We start from the raw sequence: 6,000 nt of genomic DNA, 5'->3' as shown, positions 1-6,000 counted from the left end.
CAAAATGCACTCAGATTGGCTGCAGTTGTGCCATTAAAATGCAGTCAGAGTGGCCGCAGATTTGCCCACAAAATGCACTCAGATTGGCCACAGTTGTGCCCACAAAATGCAGTCAGAGTGGCCGCAGATTTGCCCACAAAATACACTCAGATTGGCCACAGTTGTGCCCACAAAATGCAGTCAGAGTGGCCGCAGATTTGCCCACAAAATGCCCTCACATTGGCCGCAGTTGTGCCCACAAAATGCACTCAGATTGGCCACAGTTGTGCCCACAAAATGCACTCAGATTGGCTGCAGTTGTGCCCACAAAATGCACTCAGATTGGCCGCAGTTGTGCCCACAAAATGCACTCAGACTGGCTGCAGTTGTGCCCACAAAATGCAGTCAGAGTGGCCGCAGATTTGCCCGCAAAATGCACTCAGATTGGCCACAGTTGTGCCCACAAAATGCAGTAAGAGTGGCCGCAGATTTGCCCACAAAATGCACTCAGATTGGCCGCAGTTGTGCCCACAAAATGCACTCAGATTTGCCGCAGTTGTGCCCACAAAATGCACTCAGATTGGCCGCAGTTGTGCCCACAAAATGCACTCAGATTGGCCGCAGTTGTGCCCACAAAATGCACTCAGATTGGCCGCAGTTGTGCCCACAAAATGCAGTCAGAGTGGCCCCAGATTTGCCCACAAAATTCACTCAGATTGGCCGCAGATTTGCCCACAAAATGCACTCAGATGTGCCCACAAAATGCACTGATTGGCCGTAGTTGTGCCCACAAAATGCACTCAGATTGGCCGCAGAGCTAAAATATTTACACACCCCCGCCCCCTCGTTGCCCCCCTTGTTGTCCCCCGTGCTGCCGCCTGTTTTCAAAACTCTTTCCCCCATGCTGCGGCCTATAAATATTTACAGCCTCCCCCCTCTTTTGTTCCCCGTGCTACCGCCTCTAATTCAGCTCAGATTGGCAGCGGAGGGCAGGAGATCGGAGCCAGTCAGACCGGCGCATAGCAGCGGTGAATTTGAATGGAGGACGTGACATCATCGGTCACGTCCAGCACTTAAAGTCCCCCGTGCGGCTGCCATGCGCTGGTGTGGCTGGTTCCTATCTTCTGCCGCCGCCGATCTGGGGTGTTAGAGGCGGCAGCACGGGGGACAAAGAGGGGGAGGCTGTAAATATTTATAGGCCGCAGCATGGGGGAAAGGGTTTAAAAAAAAAAAAGTTGCGCTGCCACAGCATGGAGCAGGCAGCAGGGGGCCGCAGCAGGAGGCCTGGTGGGCCGGATGCTGCCCGCGGGCCGCCAGTTGGACAGCACTGCTCTACATGAATGCCTTAGTGGATTTTGAGCAGTGTTTATGTTCGTTGTCTTGTTGAAAGATCCAGCCCTGGCGCAGTTTCAGCTTTGTCACTGATTCCTGGATATTGGTCTCCAAAATCTGCTGATATAATGAGTGGAATCCATGTGTCCCTCAACTTTGACAATATTCCCAGTCCCTGCCCTGGCCACACAGCCCCACAGCATGATGGAACCACCACCATATTTTACTGTAGGTAGCAGGTGTTTATCTTGAAATGCTGTGTTGTTTTTCCTCCATGCATAACTCCCCTTGTTATGCCCAAATAACTAAATTTTAGTTCAGCAGTCCACAGCACCTTATTCCAAAATTAAGCTGGCTTGTCCAAATGTGCTTTAGCATACCTCAAGTGGCTCTGTTTGTGCTGTGGGCGGAGAAAAGGCTTCCTTTGCATTCAGAATCTTCTTGTGTAAAGTGCGCCGAATGGTTGAATGATGCACAGTGACTCCATCTGCAGCAAGATGATGTTGTAGGTCTTTGGTGCTGGTCTGTGAGTTGACTCTGACTGTTCTTACCATTCGTCGCTTCTGTTTATCCGAGATTTCTCTTGGTCTGCCACTTCGAGCTTTAACTTGAACTGAGCCAGTGGTCTTCTATTTCCTCAATATGTTCCTAACTGTGGAAACAGACAGCTGAAATCTCTGAGACAGCTTTCTGTATCCTTCCCCTAAACTATGATGGTGAACAATCTTTGTCTTCAGGTCACTTGAGAGCAGGGATGCTCAAATCCGATCCGGATGAAATCTGGATAGTTGTGATCCGGTTTTCATTCGGTTAAAATTAAATCACCTGTGTGGGCTGGGCGGGGGATTTAATCTTACCTATCATGACGTCTTCTTCGTCCATCCCTCGGCACCTCCCACGATGCGGTCCAATCCGGCGTCACGCGACTATACACTTTCTCCTTCAACCCAGAAGGAGGAAGTGTTTATAGTCACGTGACGCCGGATTGGACCGCATCGTGGGAGGTGCCGAGGGACGGACGAAGAAGACGTCATGATAGGTAAGATTAAACCCCCCGCCCAGCCCGCACAGGTGATTTAATTTTAACCGGATGAAATCCGGATCACAACTATCTGGATTTCATCTGGATCGGATTTGAGCATCCCTCCTTGAGAGTTGTTTTGAGACCCCCATGTTGCTACTCTTCAGAGAAATTTAAAAGAGGAGGGAAACTTACAATTGACCCCCTTAAATACTCTTTCTTATAATTGGATTCCCCTGTGTATGTAGGTCAGGGGTCACTGAGCTTACCAAGGCAATTTGAGTTCAAATAATTAGTTCTAAAGGTTTTGGAATCAATGAAATGACAACAGTGCCCAAATTTATGCACCTGTCTAATTTTATTTAAACAATTATTGCACACTTTCTGTAAATCAAATAAACTTCATTTCACTTCTCAAATATCATTGTGTGTCTCCTATATGATATAATTAACTGACAATTTTTATTGTAACAACTAACGATTTATACAGGAAAATCATGACGATCAACAACGTTGCCCAAACTTTCGCATCCCACTGTACTACTTTCAGTAACAGCTAAATTACCTCTGCAACGGAGAGCATCTGACGTCACGGCGGATTCCGCCGCCGCCTCCTCGGCATCGCTTCCCACCAGGTCAGGTCTTTCCAGAGTCCATCAAAGCAGGGCAGCACTCGCGCGCACCAGGAGACAGGACCTTTATGCTTTGAGGAGGCGGGTCAGCTGACCTGCTGGTCAGCTGACAGGGCTGGGCTGACTTTTGGCACTGATTGGCTGGAATCTGCTGGGCGGAACTTGTGAATGCTCTGTCTGTATTTAAGACCTAAACTGTCAGTGCATCTTTGTCTGCTGTTGCTGAAACTTTGCAGTTAAGCTCTCAGACCTTAGTCAGATCCCAGTGTGCTTTGATCCAGCAGGAACCCGGGGATTTCACACATAGCTAGGAATTGTTTGATAGCTATAATTATAATCTGATATTATTGCCTTTATGTGTATGAACCTTGCCGGAACTTCTGACTATCCTTTGCCTCACGATTCTGTACCTTGCCTATCTGTCTTGTTGCCGACCCCGGCCCGACCTCGATTCTGTTCTTGCCTTCTGATTCTGTACTTCCACATATCTGATTGCTGCCGACCTAGGCTACCCTCTGACTACGTTTCTGTTTACTGATTTTGTACTGCGACCTGACCGATCAGTTACCGACCCTGCCTGGGAGTGCTCCTGAGCTACTGTGCACCTAAACACGTGTGATCACCTTTATTAAAATACTGACATTGCTGTACTCACTACTGTTGATATTTCTGCATTATTGGTGATTCTGCAGATCACCACATAATCAGATATAGTTTTCTGTATTATTGGTGATACTGCAGATCACCAAATAATCAAAACTCTGTCACTTGCTGACACTAACCGTTACAACTACACATACAAATCATTATATCATAAGTTTATTTTCACTTCAGATTCCCTGTAAAGCCTGACTTCACGACATACATTCATTTAGCTTTGGATGGTGTACAAGTGTTTCCTGTCTTCACATACATTCATTATCTTCTCCTTTTTATACAACAAGAAATAATTCCATTATTATTTTGATTTCTTCGATGAGTTGAGCTGCAGCGTATCCCTGCGTACAGCCAGCATTCTGAGTAGAGAGATGACAGGAAGATGAGGCCTCCGCTGGCACAGGATGTAGTGTGAGAACAGCTGCTACACACACTGAACTATCATCCACTCTCTGACCTCTCACCTTACAGGCCTGGGAAGAGACCAACCTCTAGCTCTGCTCTGCTCTGGAAGAACTACTAGTGTGAGATTCACAAATCATATGTTTTTTTCACCTAATCTCTTCACATTTTGCTGAAACATTTTACTGAAAGAATTGTTTTGGCATGATACGTTATTATTTGATTGGGAACTAAATAAAAAAAGCCTTTATAAAGAGAAATGATTTATTATGGCATAAGCATTATATTTATTTTTGTTGTAGGTGCTTGTTGTTTGTTTATATCTCTCATTTTGTTTTCACGCTCAATTAATACCCACAAAATCCCCAGGTCAAATTTCGGGGCTCCTTCCTGGAAGAGGCAGAGCTTTGGGCAGTAGCTCCGCTTCTACTCGCATCAATCTGCGCAGATCTCGGCCTCCACCCGCCCCTCTCAGTCCTCTTTCACTGAGAGGGGTGGGGAGAGGCGGAGAATGACGCAACTGGAGGCAGAGCTACAGCGCAAAGCTCTGCCTCCCCGGGCTGCAAAAACCATGACTTGGAAAGCCATGGAATTTTGCCCCGGGATTTCAGGGGTATTAATTGAGCATTCAACTGCAGGGATTCAGCTATGGCATTACGGCTAAAGAGGACTGTCAAGTAAAAACAGATATTTTTGGAGGCTTCAGACTCTCTTTAAGACACGCAGAAAGATGTAGTTTTATCATTCAGACCATGCTGATCCTTTCTATCATCATTCGTTTTTCTTCATTTTAACATTTGAAAATAAGAAATATAGTCCAATTTAGAGGATGGGAATAAAGTTCAGTCAATTAAACACATTTTTCAGTAGAAAAAATGCATACATTACACAGATCGGTACATCCGTCCTGAAAGAGGGACATATGAGGAGGAAAGAGGGTCAGATGGATTTGGTTCTTAAAGAGGAACTCCAGTGAAAATAATGTAATAAAAAAGTGCTTAATTTTTACTTATGTATAAATGATTTAGTCAGTGTTTGCCCATTGTAAACAAAATTAAATCCCTGATTTACCTTCTGACATTTATTACATGGTGACATTTTTACTGCAGGCAGGTGATGTAGCTGCTGCTTGCTTTTTGGCAGTTGGAAACACCTGTAAACAGCTATTTCCCACAATGCAACGAGGTTCACAGACAGGAAACTGCCAGGAGTACCACGGTCCTCAGAGTTTCCTGTGGGAGGGGTTTCACCACAATATCAGCCATATATAGCCCCCTGATGATCTGTTTGTGAAAAGGAAAAGATTTCTCATGGGAAAGGCGGTATCAGCTACTGATTGGGATGAAGTTCAATTCTTGTTCACGGTTTCTCTTTAAAGAGGGACTGTCCGTCCAAAAAGAAAGGCAGTTGGGAGCTTTGATACAGCGCAGAATAAGCTTATGACTGTTATTATCTGTTAATTATTATTAATGTAATTATGCATTCAGTTGGTCTATGTCACTGTCTAAATAAGCATACAAACATTCGCTAGATGGAACACTTTCAAGAATTGAGCATGTGTACAGGTGTCCCCCAAGCTTGCATAAAGGTCCAGAACACCGCACAAAACTCTTTGGATCTGATGGCCCATGCAAATCGATGGACTGTATCTTTTTAACGCACAAAAACAAAATGATGGCGTACTTCTTTATAAGGCCTGGTCGATCCCCAGCTTTCATAATCAGTCCAAATGTCCCAAACTCCTCCGTAGTCTACACTTTATGTGGCGCATCTCCACGTTATTTTTTTTTTCAAACAATAAGAATTAACAATTCAAGGATATATCATCGTAACAAAATGTCAGGGACAATGTTGAAAATCAATCCGTCCACACTGCAAAATCATTGGTACAGCCTACAATGGCCTCAATGTCAGATATATTTTATTGATTGTTTTTTTAAAGAATTTTACAGTTGTTTGTGTAGCAAATAATAAAAA

Source organism: Hyperolius riggenbachi, chromosome 6 (assembly GCF_040937935.1).
Source record: "Hyperolius riggenbachi isolate aHypRig1 chromosome 6, aHypRig1.pri, whole genome shotgun sequence".
In the NCBI taxonomy this organism is placed as follows: Eukaryota; Metazoa; Chordata; class Amphibia; order Anura; family Hyperoliidae; genus Hyperolius; species Hyperolius riggenbachi.
The sequence above is the reverse complement of the archived record's forward strand: the minus strand, read 5'-3'. Positions refer to the sequence as shown.